At 38.0% G+C, this 12,634-nt stretch overlaps 1 long non-coding RNA gene across 1 annotated transcript in view; it reads left to right on the top strand.

Moving 5' to 3' along the window:
* Positions 1-11,612, top strand: part of LOC309627482 — a 46,641-nt gene extending 35,029 nt beyond the window's left edge. The window contains exon 2 of the long non-coding RNA XR_014243757.1: positions 7,989-11,612. This is a non-coding gene — a long non-coding RNA (uncharacterized lncRNA). The remainder of the gene's footprint in view (positions 1-7,988) is intronic.
* The last annotated feature ends 1,022 nt before the right edge of the window (positions 11,613-12,634 follow it).

Below are 12,634 nucleotides of genomic sequence, written 5' to 3'. Positions count from 1 at the left end.
TTTTCATGAAGCCTATAGCTTAGTTTTATGTTTTCCTCATCATTAGTCTCTGCAGTTTATTTGTACTCGATTTAGATCTAACCAAATCTATTAGCATAACATGGAATGGAGCTTCATGGTATCTCATAGAAAAGAAAGCAAGCTGCAGACTGGAGCGCAATGCCCTTCTGAGGTCAAATCATTATACTGAGAGGTCCATCAGGAGGTCTAAGAAAATCATCGTTTTCAAGTCTCAAGTTTTTAATACAAGTCTCCAAGTCAGTTTTGAATATTTTACAGTAAAGAAAAATATTATCAGGTAAATACGATTTAGTAGGCAATATAAAAATCATGGCTGAACGAGAACTCAAATAAATGATAGCCTTCTCTGGTTGCTATACCTTTATGTTTAGTTTTATAGAGTATTTTAAATATTTTTATGCTCTTTGTGTATAGTTGAGAACTGAATGAAAAAGATTTAGAGAAAAAGAGAAATCAAGATTATTGCAAAGGCATACCCAAAAAGAAAAATTTCGTATTATTGCTAGCATAATTTAATAATAATTATATGATACCCATTTTATATGATAATTTAATACCTTTGCTACTTAAGATAAAGCCAGTGCAACCAAAAATACAGGAGGGTAGTAAACACATACTTAAGGCCAGAAATCTTGGCAGTTATAAAGGCTTAAAGAAACAATCTTGTAGAGAGTGACAGATCTATAAGGGAAGATCCAAGAATCCTTAATAGAGGTGATCATTCATTCAACAAACATTTATTGAGTAAGCCAGACAGTAGATGAAAACCTAATGTATGTATAGCCCTCTATATAACACATCTACATATATCATTTTGTCTAATACTTCTTACAGTCCTGTGAAGTGTGTATTCTTAAGAGGAACACAGAATTCAAAGGGGTTAATGTAAATGAGCTAGCTCATAGTAGAAATGCTGGACTGGAAACCCAGCTTTTTTGACAGCATATTTCTTGATCTTTCCAGTATACCATGGTAACCTTCTTATTCATCTGTACAAGGTTGATACAAGAGCATTCTTCTTCCTATAACTTTTATTTTCTTTAAGAGTTTTTTTTTTTTATCACAAAGGAAATGAAAATGCTGAGTATCTTATAAAATGCCATTAGAACCAAGTGAGAAGTGGTATGCATGTGGGGAGGGAGAGAATGAGATTGAAGAGAAAAGAGGAGAGGGAGAACTATCTTGAATGAAGAAGTTGCACAGTAATAGTAAGTAAGAGAGTGAAAGAGGGGATGAGAAAACTGGTAACAGGGCAGCAAAAGATGAGGGCACACTCCAGGGAAACTTCCTTTGTTGCATATTTGTCAAGTAGCTTTGGTCCTTACTATATTAGTTTCTAAAGAAAAGCAGGATGATCACAAACATTTCTTAATGTATACTCAATATCCATTTCCCCTAAATTTTGTAACGTCATCTTCAATCCATTCTCATAGCTTCAGTTAATACGTCTAAGCTGCTAACTCCCTAATTTTTATCTACAGACCCAACTGCTCTCAAGAGAACACTATATTTCCAGATAACAACTGAAAAAAATCAACTTGGATGATGTCACAAGTACCTTAAATTCAACCTGTCTAGAACCAAATTTATAATCTCTGGAAAAACATCTTATTGTTTTTCTCTCTGCCTCCTTCTATATCCTTCATCTTTCCAAGACTAAGAGAGCTATCTTTCTATCCAAAAATAGCAAATTCAGCCTGTGCAACTCATCGTCTCCCTCATCTCTATACCCAGTCATTAATACCTGCCCTTATTCTTCATTAATAGCTCATGAATCTTTCCTTGGTAATTTCATCATTCATTCCTGAATTACCAGAAGAGCTTCCTGCTTTTTCCTTTTGTATTTTGCCTTTCCATTCCAGTCTGTATACTATCAGTACAGGCAATTGTCTAAAACACAAATTTAATCATGTAGTTTTCTAGAAAAAAAATCATATGGGATCCCCCACTACCTGCAAGATCAAGCCCCAAATCTTTAGCTTTCAATGCTCTCAATGAATTACATTCAACCTTTCCTGCCATCCTCACTCCCTTACACTCTTAACCAAACCAAATTTACTTTTTTTGCTCAGTTTTTTTCTTTCCAAAGCATTTATCAAGGCCTGGAATTGTCTTATGTTTATGTTTGTTGGCCTATTCCCCACTAGAAGGTAAGCTTTCTAAGGTCAAGAACTCTTTACTTTGTTTACTGCAGAGTCTACCATGCCTAGAACAGTGTCTGATGCATAATAGGTGCCCAGTAGATATCTGTTGATTGATTGACTCACTCAGAAGTTTCCAGACAATTGCCTTTGAAGCCCAAATCCATGTTCTCTATTATATATTAATTACTATACATAATAAATTGACAGTCACTTCCTTACTTTTCATCTCAACTTTCACTCTAAGTAGTAAAGTTTAAAAACTGATATAATGGGGAAACGTACAGGTCTGGGTATCAAGGAGACTCAAGTTTGAATTCTAGCTCTATGCTGACTCATTTACCTTATTTAGAAAATGAGGATATATTTCCTTCTTTACATAGTTATTTTAGATCACGTGTGATACATGATTTATACTGTAAATACCCCCTCCCTTTTTTCTTCCCTCCCTCCCACCCTTTCTTCCTTCTACCTCCTCTTATCTTTTTGGTATAGAACCAAAAAGATAAACCTCGGGTGTGAAGAAGAGGAAGAAAGGGGGACATTTCCACATCTTATTTTTAAACTATCTCCTTACAGCTGAAAAATCAAATGTCTGGTTTGGAAAGGGATCTTAGGGTTCATCTGGTCTCCTCTAACATGTCAATTTTCTCTATAATTTCCAAGCCATGTGGTTGCCCAGCTGATGCTTAAACAGCTCTAGCAAGAAAAATTCTACCTCCTGTTACTATCTAGCCACCAAAAACATTATCAATTACATATCACAACCATATAAAATTGTAGCATCAGCCAATATTAAAGATAGTTTGCATAGTACAATAAGTTAATTAAATCATCTTGGTGAGTCTATTTGAATGGAAACTTCAGCATCAAGTTTCCTGCAATTTCTTTATCAAGGCCTCTAAAGTTGTACTTTTATTGATATTTTAAAAATAAATTTCTATAACATCAAACCTATAAAAGGTTCATCACAGACCAAATACCTCTCTAACCTTTTAAGCTCTCACAGTAAAAACTGTCTTTTTTATTTATCTAAGTTTGAGAAATATACAAATGTAATCATAACCCCCAAGGCAAAATTTTATGGCACTTTTCAGAACTCTTCACTATGAAAACTACTCAAAGCTACAAACATAAAAGTTTCCAATAAAATTTGTTTTAGATACTGGCAATAAAACATCCTTTGCTTGCCTCCTAGCTCCAAATTTTGGAACCACAGCTGTCCAAATGCCGAAGATGTATCGCACATCCCCCAGCCACATATTCCCCAAACTTTTAATCTCCTCCAATTGAAAAACAATAACTATTATTATTTATGAAGTATCATTAATATTTCATATTTAAGGAATGTGTTAATGAGAATAAAAGAAAAAATAGGTCATATTAAAGAAATCACAAAGAGCATTACATAAATTACTAAGCCACCTTAAGTAACTATATTTTACTTTAAAAATAATGTCCTCATGTTTTCACCTCAAAATCTTTCTGATTTTTAACCTGGAACTTGTTTCATAATGAAAATGTAAATAATAAGGGAGAAACATGTGCCTATGAGCACAGAAGTGGTTCGTATTGTAAAGTCTTCTGAGAGCCCATGTGCGTTGTATTAAGGGCATTTGGAAAGCTGATTTCCATTCCACTTCTGGCACTCCCAGTGCCACAGGGAGATACTGCCAATGGCTTCAGTGCTCAGGAAGCACATGGAAGCATTCTACCTCCGGACTCTAACAATTTTACCAAAGTGTTCCTTTCAGGCCTCAGACCTTGAAATCAGTACATTCCATCCATTGCTCTGATCTCTGTTCCTCTGCGACACCAGACAAAACACAAACCAGGCTCCTTCCTTTGACATCAGCTTATTGTTCACCGTGCGGATGGCAGTCAGTGGTCTATTGTCAAGGCCCTGTGCTCAACCAGTCCCTTACATGCTCCTTCCTCTGCCTTAGGGAGGGAGTGTAGGTGGAAACATATGCAAAGGCTCAGGCACTAGACCGACCTATGTTTGAACCTCAGCAATGCCACTTTTTATCTCTATTAGCCTGGCAAGTTAAGAAACTTCCTCATCCGTGAAACTGGGGCAAACTTCCCTCCTTTTGCTCCTTCCTGACTCATGGTCCCTGCAAACTCCTTCAATTTTACACTCAGTTTCTCTCAAAGTAAACTCCTCATTCTAATTCAGATTATGCAGAAACAAACCCTGAGACAAGAATTGTGTACAAGGTACTCACTGTGGTACCGGGAGAGACCTGTCAGAGAATCCGGGAAGCAGGGCAGGGAGAGGGAAGAAGTCAATCAAGGGTCCCTTTTCAGGCACAGATTTGGCCTCACCTGGTCCCTCAGAGGAGCTCTGCAGCTTAAATTACACCTGCAAGTTTGGTCCCCTCCAAGGGTTGCCAGATAAAAGGTGACACCCAATTAAATTTGAATTTCAAATAAACAATGAATTTTTTTAGTATGTCTCAAATATTACATGGAACAAACTTATACTAAAAAAAAAATATTTGTTGTTTACCTGAAGTTCAAGTTTAATTGGCCATCCTGGATTTTTATTAGTTAATCTGGAAACTCTATGAAGGTCAGTTTGCAGGGCTTTCATCCTAAGGGCTGTGGGGATGGCGGCACGGTGATGGGGATGTGGGTAGCGGGTCCCACAGAACCCATAGAAGGGATCGAAGGGGATCTGGGTGGGATCCTAGCACAGTGTCTGCTAGCATCCTGTACTGTCTCATGTTCTTCACACGATGCTCCTTCCACTTCCTCCCATTATGGAAACTTGGCCCATGGGTAAAGAACCCACACTTACAGGTCTCACAACGGAGCCTGCTTTTTCTCTGCAACAAAACTAGCTTTCTACAGTTCTTCACTGTGGCTTCTAGATCATACATCCATTGCTCTGACACCCCAGGGATAAGTCCCTCTTTGAGCTCTGGCTCTCCGGCTATTGCCTTCTAACCCCTGCAGTTTTGCCTACTTCCAAGGGACCCTTAACCAATTTCCTGATAACCGTGGCATCTCGGTCACAGGTTTCCTCCAGCCCCAAATGCTATTGCCATTTTGGTCATTGCTTTGTCAATTAAGTAGTCTCAAAGTTCTGTTATCCCTTCTCTATTTTCACAGCACATTCTCTTGATGCTTCCTGGCCTAACCATTACTGGGATTTCCTTCACCTCTGAAAACTTAATTATCCCACCTTGAAAATACTCTCATTCATCCAGTTTTCAGTCCATTACTCCTATTTCATTAGGCCTTAGACTTAATGAAGACAACTTTCCTCATTCATTAACCCCTCCTGAATTTACTTTCTTCTCTCATCAGCTACACACTTCAGCCTTTTATCAGCATTTATAAACATTCTCGACAGCCTCACCCTCTTTTTATTCTGCTGTACTCACTCTAAGATCCCTCAACCCATATCACTGCATAAACCTTCTTTCTCTATTCTTCTGAAATTTTATTAAAAAGATTACCATGATGTCATATATATTGGGATAGCAAAACTTTCACTTATAGGAGCAAATTTAAATCATACTGAAATTAGCTACATTATATATTGCTGCATTCCCAGCGGAGAGTGTTGTTAAGTGCAAAGACTCTCTGATACATTGCAATTTTCCTTTAGGGATCATTAGGTATTTAATATGAAGAATATTAGCTTGAGTAGGATAGATGCTTGAATCTCTGTATTTAGTAATTTCTCACACTACAATATAAATTGGAAGCACTATTTTTTTAAGTGCTGAATCCATGTTAATATTTATACATTGAAAATAGACACAAGGAAAAGACATCATTAATTATTTTCCTTTAAAAGGTTTAAGATTAATGCTTATTTCCAATAATCTTTTATTAAGTTTACTTATTTTGTAATCAAAAAGAATAAAAGAGGCTGAAGGAAGATGAAACAAAATAGCAATTATCACATGCACAGACATATACTTAACATAAACACAAAAGTGAAGATGAAACAAAGAACAATTATCACACACACATATACATAAAAAGAGAAAAGAAATATTTGCAAAGTTGAGGGTTTTTTCTTGGACTTAAATAAAAGTAACTTCAGGAGCAATTTAAAAACCCTAAACCATTTTTTATACAAGCAGCTCATGCAGCTCAATATCAAAAAAACAAACAACCCAATCCAAAAATGGGCGGAAGACCTAAATAGACATTTTTCCACAGAAGACATACAGATGGCCAACAAACACATGAAAAGATGCTCAATATCGCTAATTATCAGAGAAATGCAAATCAAAACTACAATGAGGTATCACCTCACACTGGTCAGAATGGCCATCATCAAAAAATCCACAAACAATAAATGCTGGAGAGGGTGTGGAGAAAAGGGAACCCCCTTGCACTGTTGGTGGGAATGTAAACTGATACAGCCACTATGGAAAACAGTATGGAGTTTCCTTAAAAAGCTAAAAATAGAACTAACATATGACCCAACAATCCCACTACTGGGCATACACCCTGAGAAAACCATAATTCAAAAAGAGTCATGTACCACACTGTTCATTGCAGCTCTATTTACAATAGCCAGGACATGGAAGCAACCTAAATGTCCATCAACAGAGGAATGGATAAAGAAGATGTGGTACATATATACAACAGAATATTACTCAGGAATGAAATTGGGTCATTTGTAGAGATGTGGATGGACCTAGAGAGTGTCATACAGAGTGAAGTAAGTCAGAAAAAGAAAAACACAAATATCATATATTAACACATATATGTGGAATCTAGAAAAATGGTATAGATGATCTTATTTGCAAAGCAGAAAGAGAGACACAGACGTAGAGAACAAATGTATGGATACCAAGGTGGAAAGGGGAGATGGGAGGAATTGGGAGATGGGGATTGACATATGTACACTATTGATGCTATGCATAAAATAGACAACTAAGAGAACATACTGTCATAGCACAGGGAACTCTACTTAATGCACTGTGGTGACCTAAATGGGAAGGGAATCCAAAAAAGAGGGAATATATGTATATGTATGGCTGATTCATTTTGCTGTACCATAGAAACTAACACAAAATTGTAAAGCAACAATGCTCTAATAAAAATAATTTAAAAAAGAAAACAGTAATCAGATCTGATGATTAGTAAAAGATTGCCACATAATAGCTTTCTAAAACATTTTGTTAATATAAAAATTATAAATATAACCATCAAAAAAACCCCCAAAACCATTTTCAAGTTCAACAATGTACAATTAAATACAAGTGGATGCTTATTTCAAAACAAGTTGTTTACAGCAGCTTCTTAATTCATTGTGCTGTCACCATCTTTCAAAGCCAACACAACTAAAAGCTGAAACCTACACCAAGAATTGCTCCTCCACCAAATAGTGAAATAGAAGCAATGGTGAATGATATTTTAAACCTTTCTTTCCTTCCTTGTCTTATTTCACCATCTAATCCATTTAGTATTCATGAAGGTGTGTGAACATTAATTTTCATTTTTATATACTTGTTTCAGACATATTTAAACTGAAAGAGTTTGATTACTACACAAAGTATAAGATGATAAATCATAATGCTTCTCCATTTAGCAGAATTGGATTTTACCAATCTCTTGCCTTAAATTTTATTTGCTGGACTAAATTATCCTCAAATACTTTCCACATACAGTTGGATTCTTTCAGCATGGGTCCTGAGACCTACTGTAAGTTGTTGTGTGCAGGGAGATAGTCTGATATGATTAGGAAGTTTATTATTTCAAAGAGCTGGAAGAAGAGGGCCTAAGGAATGAGTTGTAAATTAATAATAACTAGTTGGATTCTCTTCTGGTTTAAAACTGAAACTAAAATTCCAGGTGGATTGGGAGGACCTTCAAGATGATGGAGGAGTAAGACATGGAGATCACCTTCCTCCCCACAAATACATCAAAAATACATCTACATGTGGAACAACTCATACAAAACACCTACTAAATGCTGGCAGAAGACCTCAGACTTCCCAAAAGGCAAGAAACTCCCCACGTACTTGGGTAGGGCAAAAGATAAAAGAAAAAGAGAGACAAAAGAATAGGGACGGGGCCTGCACCAGTGGGAGGGAGCCATGAAGGAGGAAAGGTTTCCACACACTAGGAAGCCCCTTCACTGGTGGAGACTGCGGGTGGCAGAGGCGGGAAGCTTCGGAGCCATGGAGGAGAGCGCAGCAACAGGGGTGCGGAGGGCAAAGCGGAGAGATTCCCGCCCAGAGGATCGGGGCCGAGCAGCACTCACCAGCCTGAGACGCTTGTCTTCTCACCTGCTGGGATGGGTGAGGGCTGAGAGCTGAGGCTCTGGCTTTGGAGGTCGGACCCCAGGGAGAGGACTGGGGTTGGCTGCGTGAACACAGCCTGAGGGGGGCTAGTGCACCACAGCTAGCTGGAAGGGAGTCCAAGAAAAAGTCTGGACCTGCCAAAGAGGCAAGAGACCATTGTTTTGGGGTGCATGAGGAGGGGGATTCAGAGCGCCCCCTAAACAACTCCACAGATGAGCGAGAGCCACGGCTATCAGCGTGAACACCAGAGACGGGCATGAAACGCTAAGCTGCTGCTGCAGCCACCAAGAAGGCTGTGTGCAAGCACAGGTCACTATCAACACCTCCCCTCTTGGGAGCCTTTGCAGCCTGCCACTGCCAGAGCCCTGTGGTCCAGGGACAACTTCTCCTGGAGAACACATGGCACGCCTCAGGCTGTTGCAACAACACGCCGGCCTCTGCTGCCACAGGCTCACCCCGCATTCTGTACCCGTCCCTCCCCCCGGCCTGAGTGAGCCAGAGCCCCTGAATCAGCTGCTGCTTTAACCCCATCCTGTCTGAGTGGGAACAGACACCCTCAGGTGACCTACACGCAGAGGTGAGTCCAAACCCAAAGCTGAACCCCAGGAGCTGTGCGAACAAAGAAGAGAAAGGAAAATCTCTCCCAGCAGCCTCAGAGCAGCAGATTAAATCTCCACAATCAACTTGATGTACCCTGCATCGGTGGAATACTTGAATAGATGACGAATCATCCCAAAATTGAGGCGGTGGACTTTGGGAGCAAATGTAGACTTGGGGTTTGCTTTCTGCATCTAATTTGTTTCTGGTTTTATGTTTATCTTAGTTTAGTATTTAATACTTATTATCATTGATAGATTTGTTTATTTATTTAGTTGCTCTCTTCCTTTTTTTATATATATATATATATTTTTTTCTTTTTCTCTTTTTGTGAGTGTGTATGTGTATACTTTTTTGTGTCATTTTGTCTGTATAGGTTTGCTTTTACCATTTATACCTGGGTTCTGTCTGTCCATTTTTTTAAAGTATAGTTTTAGCACTTATTATCATTGGTGGATTTGTTTATTGGTTTGGTTGCTCTCTTCTTTTTTTTATTACTTTTTAATTTTTTATATTAATAATTTTTTATTTTTATTTTAATAACTTTTAAATGTAATGTAATTTAATTTTTTTCTTTCTTTTTTTTCTCCCTTTTCTTCTGAGCCATGTGGCTGACAGGGTCTCGGTGCTCAGGCTGAGTGTCAGGCCTGAGCTTCTGAGGTGGGAGAGCCAAATTCAGGACATTGGTCCACCACAGACCTCCCGGCCCCACGTAATATCAAAAGGTGAGAGCTCTCCCAGAGATCTCTGTCTCAATGCTAAGACCCAGTTACACTCAACAACCAGCAAGCTCCAATGCTGGACACCCCATGCCAAACAGCTAGCAAGACAAGGACACAACCCCACCCACTAGCAGAGAAGCTGCCTAAAATCATACTAAGTTCAAAGACACCCCAAAACACACCTCCAGATGTGGCCCTGCCCACCAGAAAGACAAATTCCAGCCTCATCCACCAGAACACAGGCACCAGTCCCCTCCACCAGGAAGCCTACACAAACCACTGAACCAACCTTACCCACTGGGGGCAGGCACAAAAAACAACAAGAACTACAAACCTGTAGCCTGCAAAAAGGAGACCCCAAACACAGTAAGTTAAGCAAAATGAGAAGATAGAGAAATACACAGAAGATGAAGGAGCAAGGTAAACACCCACCAGACCAAACAACTGAAGAGGAAATAGGTAGTCTACCTGAAAAGAATTCAGAGTAATGATAGTAAACATGATACAAAATCTTGGAAATAGCATGGAGAAAATACAAGAAACGTTTAACAAGGATCTAGAAGAACTAAAGAGCAAACAAACAATGATGAACAACACAATAAATGAAATTAAAAATTCTCTAGAAGGAATCAATAGCAGAATAACTGAGGCAGAAGAATGGATAAGTGACCTGGAAGATAAAATAGTGGAAATAACTACCACAGAGCAGAGTAAAGAAAAAAGAATGAAAAGAATTGAGGACAGTCCCAGAGACATCTGTGACAACATTAAAAAAACCAACATTCAAATTATAGGGGTCCCAGAAAAAGAAGAGAAAAAGAAAGGGTCTGAGAAAATATTTGAAGAGATTATAGTTGAAAACTTCCCTAACATGGGAAAGGAAATAGTCAATCACGTCCAGGAGGTGCAGAGAGTCCCATACAGGATAAATCCAAGGAGAAACACACCAAGACACATATTAATCAAACTATCAAAAATTAAATACAAAGAAAAAATATTAAAAGCAGCAAGGGAAAAACAACAAATAACATACAAGGGAATCCCTATAAGGTTAACAGCTGATCTTTCAGCAGAAACTCTGCAAGCCAGAAGGATGTGGCAGGACATATTTAAAGTGATGAAAGGGAAAAACCTACAACCAAGATTACTCTACCCAGCAAGGATCTCATTCAGATTTCACGGAGCAATTAAAACCTTTACAGACAAGCAAAAGCTAAGAGAATTCAGCACCACCAAACCAGCTTTACAACAAATGCTAAAGGAACTTCTCTAGGCAGGATACACAAGAGAAGGAAAAGACCTACAATAACAAACCCAAAACAATTAAGAAAATGGTAATAGGAACATACATATCGATAATTATCTTAAATGTAAGTGGATTAAATGCTCCCACCAAAAGACATAGACTGGCTGAATGGATACAAAAACAAGACCCGTATATATGCTGTCTACAAGAGACCCACTTCAGACCTAGGGACACATACAGACTGAAAGTGAGGGGATGGAAAAAGATATTCCATGGAAATCGAAATCAAAAGAAAGCTGGAGTAGCAATTCTCATATCAGAAAAAATAGACTTTAAAACATAGACTATTACAAGAGACAAAGAAGGACACTACATAATGATCAAGGGATCAATGCAAGAAGAAGATATAACAATTGTAAATATTTATGCACCCAACATGGGAGCACCGCAATACATAAGGCAAATACTAACAGCCATAAAAGGGGAAATCAACAGGAACACAATCATGGTAGGCGACTTTAACACCCCACTTTCACCAATGGACAGATCATCCAAAATGAAAAAAAATAAGGAAACACAAGCTTTAAATGATACATTAAACAAGATGGACTTAATTGATATTTATAGGACATTCCATCTAAACACAACAGAATACAATTTATTCTGTGCTGATGGAACATTCTCCAGGATAGACCATATCTTGGGTCACAAGTCAAGCTTTGGTAAATTTAAGAAAATTGAAATCGTATCAAGTATCTTTTCTGACCACAACGCTATGAGACTAGATATCAATTACAGGACGAAAACTGTAAAAAATACAAACACATGGAGGCTAAACAATACACTACTAAATAACCAAGAGATCACTGAAGAAATCAAAGAGGAAATCAAAAAATACCTAGAAACAAATGACAATGAAAACACGATGATCAAAACCTATGGGATGCAGCAAAAGCAGTTCTAAGTGGGAAGTTTATAGCAATACAATCCTACCTTAAGAAACAAGAAAAATCTCAAATAAACAACCTAACCTTACACCTAAAGCAATTAGAGAAAGCAGCACACACACCAAAAAAAACCCAAGTTAGCAGAAGGAAAGAAATCATAAAGATTAGATCACAAATAAATGAAAAAGAAATGAAGGAAACGATAGCAAACATCAGTAAAACTAAAAGCTGCTTCTTTTAGAAGATAAACAAAATTGATAAACCATTAGCCAGACTCATCAGGAAAACAAGGGAGAAGACACAAATAAATAGAATTAGAAATGAAAAAGGAGAAGTAACAACTGACACTGCAGAAATACAAAGGATCATGAGAGATTACTACAAGCAACTATATGCCAATAAAATGAACAACCTGGAAGAAAAGGACAAATTCTTAGAAAAGCACAACATTCTGAGACTGAACCAGGAAGAAATAGAAAATATAAACAGACCAATCACAAGCACTGAAATTGAAACTGTGATTAAAAATCTTCCAACAAACAAAAGCTCAGGACCAGATGGCTTCACAGGCGAATTCTATCAAACATTTAGAGAAGAGCGAACATCTATCCTTCTCAAACTCTTCCAAAATATAGCAGAAGGAGGAACATTCCCAAACTCATTCTACAAGGCCACCCTTGTG

This window comes from Balaenoptera borealis, assembly GCF_965194805.1.
Source record: "Balaenoptera borealis genome assembly, chromosome: 4".
Taxonomy (NCBI): Eukaryota; Metazoa; Chordata; class Mammalia; order Artiodactyla; family Balaenopteridae; genus Balaenoptera; species Balaenoptera borealis.
This window is presented reverse-complemented; position numbering and strand designations above follow the sequence as displayed.